Source organism: Balaenoptera physalus, assembly GCF_965194825.1.
Source record: "Balaenoptera physalus genome assembly, chromosome: 14".
In the NCBI taxonomy this organism is placed as follows: Eukaryota; Metazoa; Chordata; class Mammalia; order Artiodactyla; family Balaenopteridae; genus Balaenoptera; species Balaenoptera physalus.
The window spans coordinates 49,851,348-49,864,946 of record NC_138893.1 but is presented as its reverse complement, the minus strand read 5'-3'; the positions used below and the strand labels follow the sequence as shown (position 1 = coordinate 49,864,946).

At 46.9% G+C, this 13,599-nt stretch overlaps 1 protein-coding gene across 10 annotated transcripts in view; it reads right to left on the bottom strand.

Moving 5' to 3' along the window:
• FBXW4 (F-box and WD repeat domain containing 4) overlaps positions 1-13,599 on the bottom strand; it is a 101,325-nt gene that overhangs the window by 35,172 nt on the left and 52,554 nt on the right. The gene's annotated exons all lie outside the window — the stretch shown is intronic.

The following is a 13,599-nucleotide window of genomic DNA, read 5'->3' as shown; positions in this document are numbered from 1 at the left end:
TCTTTAATTGCAGACACTATAACTGTCTACCTAGAAAATCCAAAAGACTCAACTAAAACTATTGCAACAAATTCCAGAGTAGGATGAGGTGGATGGCATGCTGTGTATGATAGTGGAAAGGAGTGTGGGCTCAGGGGTTCTGTCTCTGCCACCCAGTAACCATGTGATCTTGCATGAGCAATTTAACTGGGCTCTAAAGCCCAGTTTCTTTACCTATAAAACAGAAATAATATTAGGATCTAGGCACAGGCTTACTGTGAAAATTATATGAGATAAGATGCTTAAATCAGTGTACGGCACACAGCAAATACCCACAGATGTGAGCTACTATACACCAGCAATCACCAACCAAAATGAAATTAGAAATCCATTCACAAAAAAGAATGACTTCTTTACAATTTCTTTGTAAAATAGCCAAGAATAAATCTAACGAAACAAAACAAAAACAAACAAAAAACCAAGAGAGCCCCATATGAAAATACTCTGCTATATCCTTTACTAATGGACATAGAATTGCTGCATAAGTGGAGAGATATATCATGGTCCTGGATGGGAAGCCTCAAGATTGTAACTGTCAGTTCTCTCCTAATTAATCTATAAATTCCATACAGTCCCATCCAAACAAGATTTTTTACTTAATCAGTTGACTCTAAAATTCACCTGGAAGAGAAAATGCACAAGAAGAGCCAAGAAATATTTTTACAAGAACAATGAGAATCAAGTCGCTTGACCATGATATCAATGCTAGAATAGACAAATAGATCAATGGATCAGAATAAAGAATCCAGAGTCATACCCATATATTTGTAGGGTATCAGCAGATCCTAAATGTGGCATTTAAAGACAGTGGATGAACGGACCTCCCTGGTGGTCCAGTGGTTAAGACTCCATGCTCCCAATGCAGAGGGCGGGGGTTCGATCCCTGGTCAGGGAACTAGATCCCGCATGCCGCGACGAAGAGCCCACGTGCCGCAACTGAAGATCCCGCATGCTGCAACTAAGACCCGGCGCAGCCAAATAAATAAATATCTATTTAAAAAAATAATAAAGACAGTGGATGAAGGATGAACTAATCAATAAATGGTATAGAAACCATAGGACACACATTTGGAAAAAATAAAATTAGAGCCCTACCTCAGAGCAGCCATCAATTCCAGATAGATTAAGGACATAAACATTTTTAAAAACTACATAGAAACCCATAAACGTGTTAGAAGAAAATACAGGAAAATAGTTTTACAATCTTGAAGTAGGATAGACATTCATAAGACAAAACAAAACTCTGAAGCCATAGGGCAAAGATGACAGAACTAACCTCCAAATTACAAAAACTTCTACACAACAGCAGACACTGTAAACAACAGGCTGAAAGGAATTACCAAATATATGTAGTAGTCAAAAGATTAATACCCAGAACATATAAAGATATCCTATAAATCGCAGGGGGAAAAAACAGATGAATGAGCAAAAATTTTCAGTAAGTAATTTATAGAAAAAAATATATACCTGGCCAAAAAAAACACATGAAGTAATGTTAAACCTCCTAGTAATCAAAAAATTGCAAATCAGAAAACAATGAAAAATAACTGCAAACACATATAGCATTTACCACATACCAGGTACTGTTCTAATCACTTTATATAATTAGTTCATTTAACCCTCAAAACATTCCTACAGGGACTTCCCTGGTGGTCCAGTGGTTAAGATGCCATGCTTCCACTGCAGGGGGCACGGGTTCAATCCCTGGTCTGGTAACTAAGATCCTGCATGCCATGCAGGGTGGCAAAAAAAAAAAAAAAATCCTACATATTTGATGATATTTTTCTAGGTATGATAATGGTATTATAATTCCATTTTAAAAGCATCACTATCTTTTAGAATATACACTGAAATATTTATTTATATGCCTGATATCTGCTACAACATAATATGCGAAGGGAGTGTGTGGGCAGTACTGATGAAGCAAAATTGGCCAAGAGTTGATAATTATTCTACTTTTGCGTATTTTGAATTTTTCCATAATAAAAAAAAATTTTTAAGTCACTATGAGGTATATACTACCACTATCATCCCCCTTTTACAGATGAGGAAACTGAGGAATAGAGAGGTTAAGTAACTCTCTAAGGTCACAAAACTAGCATGTGGGAAGACTCATGATTTGACCTCAGCCAGTTGGGCTCTAGAGTCCAGTTCTTGATCACTATTCTATACTCACTCCCAAAATTAGATATCATTTTTTACCCTCTAGAGAAACAAAAAAAAATTTTTTTAAAAACCTGATATTATCCAGTACTGATAAGTGTAAGAGGAAATAGGTATTTATATACTCTGTTTGTGGGGTATATAATCTGATATAATCCAACTGGAGGACAATTTGGCAGCATCTAAAAACTTTTAAATGTACTTATCCCTCAATCCAGCAAGTTTTTTCTAAGTATCTTTCCTATAAAAATATCTGACTATATGTACAAATAGGCAAGTACACAGATGCTTCCTGAGGCACTGTTGGTAATAGCAAACCACTGAAAACAGCCTAAGTGTCCATCAACAGCAGGATGGCTAAGTACATGATGGTGCATCTATATTATTCTGAATTAGAATGCAGCAGTAAAAAGAATGTGTTCTAACAGCAAAGGACCTCTAAGCCACATGGGTCCCATAGGAAGAATTCAAGTTGCAGAACCAATGCATATTGTGAGCCTAAAACAAAGCAAAACCACGTATTTGTGTGTGTATACAGATACACATACACACTCATGAAATTATATGATGTCTGATGTTCGCTTCAAATTAAAAGATCTGGAGTGACATATACAGACTTCCTACAAAAAAGGGGAAGGATGGGGGGAGGGGCCACAGGAAGCTGAAGAGAATTTTAATTTTATATTCTCTTATATATATTTATATAATTCTATATAATTTATATATTTTTAAACTGAACTTTTTACAATTGGAACATATTTATATATTACTTATCTAAAAACCAAAACAAAATAGAAGATGAGAAATTAAAAGGAGGATGGTAATAAGAATTTCATTTTAAAGTTGCCTGAAAGAAGGGTTGGGGACTTCCCTGGTGGCGCAGCGGTTAAGAATCCGCCTGACAATGCAGGGGACATGGGTTCGCGCCCTGGTCCGGGAAGATCCCACATGCCGCGGAGCAACTAAGCCCGTGTGCCACAACTACTGAGCCTGCGTTCTAGAGCCTGCAAGCCACAACTACTGAGCCCGTGTGCTACAACTACTGAAGCCCATGCGCTTAGAGCTCGTGCTCCACAACAAGAGAAGCCACTGCAATGAGAAGCCCGCGCACCGCAACCAAGAATAGTACCCACTCAACACAACTAGAGAAAGCCCACGCACAGCAACGAAGACCCAACGCAGCCATAAATAAATAAATTAATTAATTAAATAAAATAAAAAGAAAGAAGGGTTGCATATCACTGGCATCTGAATTCAACGTGATTCCGAATCTCACACAAACCACACAGTCTCATGGTTCCCTCCTGAACCTGGCTGAGGCCCTTTGACAGAGACCCTTCACCTGAAACTCCACAGTGTCATCCCTGCTCTTGTAGTATGTACTCCCTAAACTTCTGCTTCACAACCACTCTCTCTGTAAAGAGGTTAACAACCAGTTTCTTCAAACAGGTGAGCTACTGAACTCTGCTGGGAGCCCATCAGAGGTCGAAGGCACGGCTTACCCCACAACAGTGCCCTGTACTAGGTACTCAAATGACTGCTGCTGCTCCGGCTAGCTAAGCACAAAATATATTTCCAACTTCAAAACGAATCCACTTTTTCCTTTTAGACAGTCCATTTTGTCATCATAGTAGCGGTCACGCCCAAGGCCAGGGTCATCAGGCTGCTAATGTCTTCTCCTGGGCATGGGTGGCCCACATGGTCTGGTGTTACGGGGAGACTGAGGCCTGACAAGCTCTGGTGTTTTTTCAGGTTTCTTGATGAACATCAGTGGCTGGCATTTGAATAGGCGCATGAGATGGAAGGAAGACAAGAACCACTAGAACCAACTGTGGCCCTACAAACAGAAAGGAAAGTAGAGCTCAACTGGACAGATGCACAGATAACCCAGATACCAACTCAACAATTAATTTTAAAATCTGATTCTTCCTAAACATGCCCACATTAACAAACCACAGAGGGACCCTGAGATTCAGACTTGAGCCAGATTTGGGCAGGAGCATAAAGTGTTTATAACACAAATAGAGAAGAGAGATGAGGACAGGCCAAAGAGGACTCTGTGTGACCTATGATCCTGAGGTCCTATGTCCCTGACCCACTGTCACATTTAAGCCCAGCAATGGAGTTCCCTAGAGATTGACTGGCCTGGCTCTTATTTTTATTCTCAACATTACATAAGCCCCAATGTAGGGTATTTTCATGTGGCAAGCATCAAAGTATAATCAAGACCTTCTAGAATGAGGTTCTCTCTGAGGAATCAAAGGGCAGAAGAGCCCACCCACACTACCCACCACCTGACTGCATGGCCTTCCTCATCCACTGGCCTCATAACTCTGACAGGGCTTAAAGGGAAAAAGGCCCTGATGACTTTCCAAAAAGAAGCCCACAGTGACCATCAAGCAAGCTGAAAAAAGGGAGGCAGAGGGTGTGAGTGTTGACCTATGGATTCACCACCACCATGTGCATCCCTGGATCACCTGTCTTCCATCAAAACAGGGGGAGGAGAAGGGGAGATGAAGCTCTGTACTCCTCAACCTGGTCTGATTGCTGTGGCATTTTCCACCATTACCCTGAAGGCTATTAGTGGTAGAGGGGTGGTCAAGGAGAGGGAAGGGGGTGTCATGGAAGTTGATAGGCCAGTAGGGCCTGCTATGCATCATAAATTATACACAACAGGGCTATAAAAGTGGGATCCATGAAAAGAAGAAAGGAAAAAAGAAGAAAGGAGAGGACTATGTCTATGTACACAGTGGGAAAAACCGAGCCCTCAAGAAAGAAGGTCTCTATTGTAGAGGTGGACCACCAGCTTGGTGTGAAAATTCAACCAATAACTCTCGTGTCAACTCCTTCCCTGTGATGATAGACACCAAAGGCCCCAGAGTCCTCATGCTGGCACAGACTGAGGCTTACTGTACAGGGGGAAGTGGAAAAATCATACGGCTGGAGATAGTAGAAAAGTAAGAATACTGAGGTCCTTTCCTGCAAGACTTCCATTACAGGGTTTCTCAGGAAGGCGAAGTTCCAAGGAACTTCCTTGTTTTCAGATTAGCTGGCAGCACCAGGAATTTTGAACTTGAACTTTGTTCCTCCCCAAGATTTCCTGCCCTTTTGACAATGGCACTGAGGAGGAGAGAGGCAGGAGTCTGTGTGTTCCATCTTGTTCTGCTGGAGTCCTGGACCCTAATGCAGGCCACCTGCTAGTCATTTTCCTCTGGAGGAGGCCCAGCCAGGTCAGGTCTGTGCCATCCCAGGACTTGGCTCCAGTCTCTCTCTGCCCCACTGGGAGGGTCCTGGGCCACTGCTCATTTGTCCAACTTCCCGTGTCTACAGTCAGGTTCTTTCCCCTATGCATGTCACGTGAGGAAAGTGGCAGGTTTTACTAAGGACACCATCAACAGCTTACAGAGGCGGAATCTCTGAGCAGCAGAGCAGTAATGAAGTGAGAAAGAGGAGGTAAAAGGCTGTAGTGCCACCGTTCCCTCCAGACTGACTGACTTTGAGAGCAGGCAGCCAAGGCTCTGAGCTCAGTTACCATCCACATACTAGTGCCATCCACCTAGACACTTTGGGACTGGATGTCAAGGAGTAATTTGCCCTTTATGAAAATAGTAGACACTGATTGCTCTGTCTGCACTATACGCTCTCTCCATACAGGTGATTCCTGAGAGGCTTCCCATGTTCTTACATACTCTCCCTCCCTGGCCACAGTTAACTGGTCAAGGGGTGGGCAGCTGACCCAAGCAGGGCCAGTGAGTCTCTGCCCTAGGGTTTTTGGATGCCAGTCACTCTCCATGACCTAATCTACGAGCTGCCAAACTCAGAAGCTCTTGGCAGGGAAAAAGGAAGGAGCTGAGATCAAAGAAGAAAGAGAGATGAGCACCCCAGAAGGGGAGGTCCCGGCACCACTGTGGTCTCTGGGTCCAGATATTCCTGAGCCCCGCTGCATTTGTGCTCTTCCTTTGGCTTGGTTGCTCAGCTTTGCCCTTGGATTTATGAGCCAAACATTCCCAGTTTTATTCAAGTTAATGTGAATTTGGTTTCTGTCACTTCCAACCAATTTGTCCTGACCACTATAGAACCTCTATTCAGTAGTCACTGGGCTTCTCACCCACCTGAATGCCCTCACTGACAGATGATCAAAGGGCCTTGCCAGGCACCTATGGGACACCTTGAGGCCTGGCTAAGAACAGACACCTCGACCATGAAATCAACAGCTGGTGGGTCTGCTAGGAGAGCAGATAAACGGGGCAACACCATCTGGCCTGGAACTTCAGACGGGGCATGAGGTGTTCTCTTATACTTAGGCCCAAGGAGAGCGCCGGGGAAAAAATCTACTCTCCCACACAGCGGTGGGTGGGGAAGACGGTCTGTACAAGAGCAGATAACAAGGATGCTGCTTGAGGGATGGGATTACAGTTTCTAAGGAAGAAAGCCCTGATCTTCAGAGATCCGACCTCTGGGATTCCTTTTTACAGACTGATGAGAGTGAAAGTTCTGCCTGAAACCACAAGGCTCACTCTGACAGGACAGAGTTTGGTCCACTCTCAGACCCTTCCATTTTCAACAACTATGGTGCGAGGCATCTGAGAAATAGGCAGTTTAATGATACTTTCCAGGCACTTACCTGACTTGAATAAAGACACACAAAATAATTAAAATAGTGATGAAAACATAGGAGTTAATTTTACTATTTTCTCTTTGTGTATGTTTGAAATTTTTCAAAATTAAAAGTTTAAAAATACACACACCCAAAATTAAAACTTTGTAACCCCAAGCAATTCCTTTGTTACAACTTCTTCTATCTTTTTCCTATCTTGACCCAGTACCAATGGTACCAAAACCAAGGGAAAAATAAATCTGACCCTATGAGCAATCTCAAATATTCCACTGCTGAATCCCTCTGAGTGACAAATACCAAAAAATGAAGAAGGAACCAAGCAGAAAGTTCACACATAGGATGTAAAATTTTGTTTTTCTTAAAAAACAAAAAAACAAAAATAAAACCAAAAAACCCACATTCTGTCATACTGAATGTCTGAAGTAAGCCAGAAAGAGAAAAACAGGGACTTCCTTGGTGGCGCAGTGGTTAAGAATCCACCTGCCAATGCAGAGGACACGGGTTCGATCCCTCATCCGGGAAGATCCCACATGCTGCAAAGCAACTAAGCCCGCACGCCACAACTACTGAAGCCCGCGCACCCTATAGCCTGTGTGCTGCAACTACTGAGCCCGCATGCTGCGACTACTGGAGCCCAAACGCCTAGAGCCTGTGCTCCACAACAATAGAAGCCACCACAATGAGAGGCCTGTGCATCGCAACGAAGAGTAGCCCCCCGCTCGCTGCGACTAGAGAAAGCCCGTGTGCAGCAACGGAGACCCAATGCAGCCAAAAAACAAACAAACAAAACAAAACAAAAACACAGACACACACACACACACAAAAACACAAATGACAAGCCAGAGAAAAATTCTAAAAAAAAAAAAAGGAAAGATAAAAACAAATACTGTGTGCTAACGCATATATATGGAATCTAAAAAATCAGTACTGATGAACCTAGTGGCAGGGGCAGGAATAAAGACAAAGACAAAGACATAGAGAACGGACTTGAGGACAAGGCAGGCAGGGAAAGGGAAGCTGGGACGAAGTGAGAGAGTAGTATTGACATATATACACTATCAAATGTAAAATGGATGGCTCGTGGGAAGCTGCCGCATAGCACAGGGAGATCAACTCAATGCTTTGCAACGACCTAGAGAGGTGGGATGGGGAGGATGGGAGGGAGGTTCAAGAGGGAGGAGATATGGGGATATATGCATACATATAGCTGATTCACTTTGTTGTACAGCAGAAACTAACACAACATTGTAAAGCAATTGTACTCCAATAAAGATGTGAAAAAAACCCCACATATACCTAAAGCAGTCCCCCCAAAAACTCTCTCACTCTTTTTTCTTTCTGGTCGCACAGTGTGCCATGCGGGATCTTAGTTCTCCAGCCAGGAATCGAACCTGTGTCCCCTACAGTGGAAGCACAGGGTCCTAACCAGTGGACTGCCAGGGAATTCCCCTCTCTTACTCTTTTTTTTTTTTTTTTTTTTTTTTTTAAATGAAGCTGGCCCTAGGTCAGAAAGACATTTGAAGTCATAAATCAGAAATTAAGTATGAGGAAACCAGGGCCCATTCATGGACAACCACATTCTGGAGCATAAAATAATAAATAATATCAGATGTTGTATAAAAACACTATAAACATATCACTATATATTGCATGAATAGACATGTGTACATGTGTTTATGTGTATCTATCTACATACACCTATAAAAAATCTGAAGCAAAACATGACAAGCATTTGAGCTTCAGGTTCCTCCAAAGACCCATCTCCTTACAGGTAGTTACTGTGTGGAGCCAGACACAGTGAGCAGCTCCCCGTTCCTGCTTCTCTCCGAGCTATTCCCCAGCCACCCAAGACCCCCAAATTCCACCCAGTCCTTGCTCTCCGTAAAACCTCACCTCCATGCTCCTGCTCAGGACTTTGTCAGCAGCCCTCATCTCCCCACGGCCAGCCTGAAGGCACCAAATTCTACCTCCTAACGCCCCTTACTAGGCAAATAACTTGGCATATTTGTTTTCTGGGAAAAGTCAGCCCCTCGATGTTTCATTTCACCTCTTTGGAACACTGGAATAAAGGCCAAACACATCAGGAGGCACAGGGAAGCGCTGGGGCCAGGGCAGTACCTGACTCAATGTCATGCCCACCATCAGCGCCACCAGAATCTCCCTTAAAGTACCAAGATATGGGGTACGGTACCTACCTACCTATGCCACCTGTGATCTGTGGGGACACGTGTGCATACACACCTATAAATTACCAAATTACAGGCTTTTGACGTATAAGTCTACTGCCCTCCCCAGATAAGATAAAATAAGATCACCTTATCTTTCCAACTTGTGCTTCTCCTTGGGGAGAAGAAATTTGAGGGGAGGGGTTTTGCCGACTGGAGAGTCCCACCATAAGCCACATCAGCCAAGCCAGATACCAAGAAAGCCTGTGCCAGCCCAGGCCACTGATTCCTTTCCTGCTGAGTCACCAGACCTCACCCCCACCCAAGCAACATGAAGAAGAACACTGAGGAGATTAGCAGGTCCATCCTTCACCACCTCCCCCCAGACCATTCTTAGCCCAGGGCCAGGAGGTGGCTGCCGGCCATTCAGCCCTCAGACTATCCGAGGTGGAAAGCTATGCTGTGGCTGGACTCCCAGGTGTAGGTATTTGGCTCCTGCGAGGACAGAGAACATGGGCCCAGTCACAGCCTTGGGAAGAGGTGCATGCCCAGCTGGGTTGTCTTGGCCTTGCCCTCCTTTGCCGAGAAGGCACACATAAGTAGACACACACACACAGCCTGTGTTTGCTCCTTTCGGTAAGGGGGCACCCAAGACGCCACACACATAATCACACAGCTACACCCACTGCTTGGTGTTTCCACTCCTGATGAGGAGAGGAGAGCAGTCCGTGGGCACACGCATGCCCCACACATATAAACCCCTATGTACCCACTGCGCCCTGCAGGAGGAGTCTCTCTCCTCAATCTTCCTGGGTACTTGTGATTTTTAGTCAGCCCAGGTGTTAAGCCCCTGCCATTTTCTACCCCCTTTGGCCTGTCTCTGTCCCTCCCTCTGCCCTCCCACGGTAAGTGCTTTCAGGCCACACAATGAGTGGGAGGAGGAGAAACACTTCTATTGAGGAAGGCGTTTTGTTGTTTCATCACTAAGGGGGGGCTGGGGTAGGGGAGGAGGGGGGACCCACAAAATTTCTAATAAGCAGTTTCTCTCCTCAAAGCTAAAATGATTTTCTTTAATTGCTCAGTGGGCCAGTTTACTGGGGGGGGGGGTGTCTCTGCACCCCCCAGCCTAATTGACTTACTGAAGTTTAACAGGGGCTTTCACCTGGAGAGACTGCAATTATTCCCCCCATCCCACATTCGTACCTGGGCTCTCCCCGCAGGGGGCCTTTGTTCCCCCTAAATACAGCAGTGACACAAATGTCCTCAGCAGCAGGGGAACGCAGGGAAGTGGTAATTTTCAGCCCAACGCAATTAGCTGAGGGCTTTTCAGCCTTCCCCTTGAATGGTGGGGAAACTTCGGCATGTGGGAACGGTGAGCTGGGGCTGCTCGGTGCAAGTCAAACAAAAGAGGCCTCTGAATTGGGCCCTGTGGCGAGCCAGACCAGGGCTGGTGGGGGCAGCTGGGACTGGGGCCTGGACAAGGGACTTACATCGTCACCCACCCAATCTGTGTCTTCCAAACAGGGCCAGTGGCCCAAATAGCTTTCTGGGAGGCAGAGGCACGCAAGACGGTTGACTTGTACCTGGCACCACAGATCTGCATTTATGAAGCAAAGAAGAAGGAAAAGGTGGTGGATTGAGCTGGGGTGGGACAAGGGGGGCCAGAGGGCCACAGTGCTGTGTCTGTCCGGCTCTCTCCAGAGGTCCTGGGGCTGGAGCTCACATTACGTTTGGGCCTTCATGGACAGCCCTAAATCAGGAAGCTTTAGGGAAAGAGACGGGCTCCCCTGGGAGTGCAGAGACAGGAGACCCAGGGCTCCTCTAACACTTAGGTCTACTGTTGCCCCCCCAGCAGTCCCTACTGCGCAGCTAAGCAGAGGAAAGCGAGTCCTCTGCTTAGGGGTGGCCCTGAGGCTAGGGAGGCACAGGGTGAAAGCAGCATGTGGCTTACCTGAGGTCAGTGCCAAGGTATCCGAATATGGGCTCCAGCACTGGAAGTAGCCACTGAGCCGGCAGCAAGCAGGCCTGCCAGCCTCTCACTACCAGCCCTAGGAGAGCCCTGACCCCAGACCCAGGAGAGAGAGAAGCAGTTCTCCTTGAAAGAATGAAAAAATGAAAACTAGAAACAGAAGGGCTGGGTGACAAATGAGCTGTGCATGGGTGAGGGAGAGAATGAGGAGTTGAGATCTGTGCCAGGCAAGAACACAGGCCCGGGCGGGCAGCAAGGCAGGCAGCACTGTGGGCACTGGAAAGGGCCCGGAGCTGGGACTCAGCAGGCCAGCTTTCAGTGCCAGATCGGCTGCTCACAAGCTGTCTGACCTTGGGCAAGCCTGTAACCTCCCAGGGCCTCACATTTCTTGTCTGTACAATGGGAAACAGTTGTACCAGAGCACTGCTTTTAACTTTTTATAAAAGCAACAGAAAACTTTTGGGAGTGAGCATCTCTAATAGATTTATAAAACAGGAAGCAGAGGAGCTGATCCGGCTGAGCACAGGTGAGGGGTGGGGGCCGAGCCACACCCACGTGGCCCCCAACCTTCCTGCCTTTGACGCAGACCTCAGAGTCCTGCCGGGAAATCCCAGAACCGGAAACCATCCAGGACTACTGTACTACTAACACTCCACTAAGAACATTACGACCCAGCAGAACCCAGGACTGACGAAAAGGAACAAAGCTGAGCTTCCCGTAGCACAGGTCACTCTCTACGGCCCTGCCTCCCGGCTGCCCTCGAGTCACACCAACAGAAGTGGGATCGTGCCCCCATTTGCCATCAACAACCTCACCACACACGACAGTCTACGAGAGCCCGGATGAACTATATTCAGGGGCAATCATGTCTGGGGCACCTGGAGCAGTTCCACATGTGGCTGATAGGCAGTGGTCAGGTCAAACTTTTAACCTCTTTATCCAACATTGAGATCTGGCCATAAACACTACTACAGTATGACATGCTCCCCCCACCCCGCTCCCTCACTGGCCTGGACTAGCTCTTAGGAACGACTGTTCCTGCCCTCACCCCACCTCCAGCCCTGCCGAAAGAGGTGCAAAGTGATTCCCTGCAGAGGAGTCTACAAAGTAAAGGGTGGCTAGTCCAAACACCCACGGTTCAGAGACGTGAAAGTGGACCCCCCCACACACACTGCCACCCCTGGGACAGCCTCCTCCTTCTGGGAGCAGCCCACGCTGACGACCTGCAGGGGACAAGCAGGCCTGTTGTGCAGAACAACTGGCTCGGCTCCAGTCACATCGGGTCTGGATTCCGTCTTCCCACCTTCTGCTGCCCCTGCATCAGCCTAGTGTCCCACCTGCACAGCCACCCTCCCCCCTTCCAATGGATGCTCCTGCCCTGGGACTGACCGCCAGTCTCATGGAACAAGGCCTTGCCTGGGCAATTCCTGAGCTGGAGGCAGGCAGAGATAGGGGCCTCATTCTTTCAACTAGTACCTGAAGGCTATCCAAGCCAGCCCTGTGCTAGGAGCTAGGATGTTCAAGAAAATCAAAACTCAGCTTTAAGGTCCAGCCAGAGAGTTAAGTCTTCAGTTCATTTTTTTTTTTTTAATTGGAAACAATTCAAGACAATCAACAAGTTCTAATCCCAAATGAGAGCAAGATCCCTGTGGGCCGAGAAAGCAGAGAGGGTAACACAGTGGTTAAAAACCACGAGCTCTGGAGTCAGATGCCGGGACTCAAACCCTGGGTGCGTTAATTACCAGATGTGACTTTGAGCATGTTAATTAACCTCTCTTGGGCCTCAGTTTCCTTGCTTGTAAATTGACAATGGTGACGGTACCTATCTGGAAGGATTAAGTGAGATATAAAGTGTTCGGCATAGTGCTTGGCATTTAGCTGGCACCCGTAAGTGTCAGTCATCCTCGTCCTCATCATCATCGCCATCATCGGCTAGGCATTAGAGAGGCACCGGGGACTCCTGATCCTGAAATGGCCTAGTAAAAGGAGGCTGCATCATTCCCCTCCTGAAGCACCAGGAATTGGGTAAGAAGAGAGACCTCGGGTTCCCTGTCCCTATTCTGCAGACTACTTCAGAAAGCTAGTGTCAATGCTGATGACAGATATGACGAATTTAACCTGGCCAGGGACGCAGGAGATCTTGAGCCAACCGGGGGCCTTAAAGGGGCAGGTTGGAATCTGTGCCCCCTCAAACTGACCACAGCCCCCTTAGCCCTCTCCCTCGCTCCCGCTCACTCTCTCCCATCAGCCTGCTGGCTGGAATGCAGGGGCCCCTGTGCCAGAAGGCTCAGGCTAGGCAGGAGGCCGGGAGGCACAGGTGGTTCTCAGAGGAGATCCCTGAGCTCCAGAAAGCATTTCCCCCACAGGCCCAACAAAGTTGGGGCTTGTTGTTGGTCAAGACGCCTTTGCTTGTTTGGGCTGCAGCCCAGACGGTGAGGCGGCTGGGGGAGGCCAGGGGATGCAGGACTGCAGGGTGTGTGTGTGGCAGGGAGGATCGGCCAGCCCTTCTGGCACCAGCTTCCTCCTTCCCTGGGTTTCTCACTTTGTTCAGCACGGCAACCCAAAGGAGGCTGGGGAAAGCACTTTTCACTACCCAGCAAATAAAACCACAGGGAGAAGGAGAAGGATGAAAGGTTTGGGGGTTT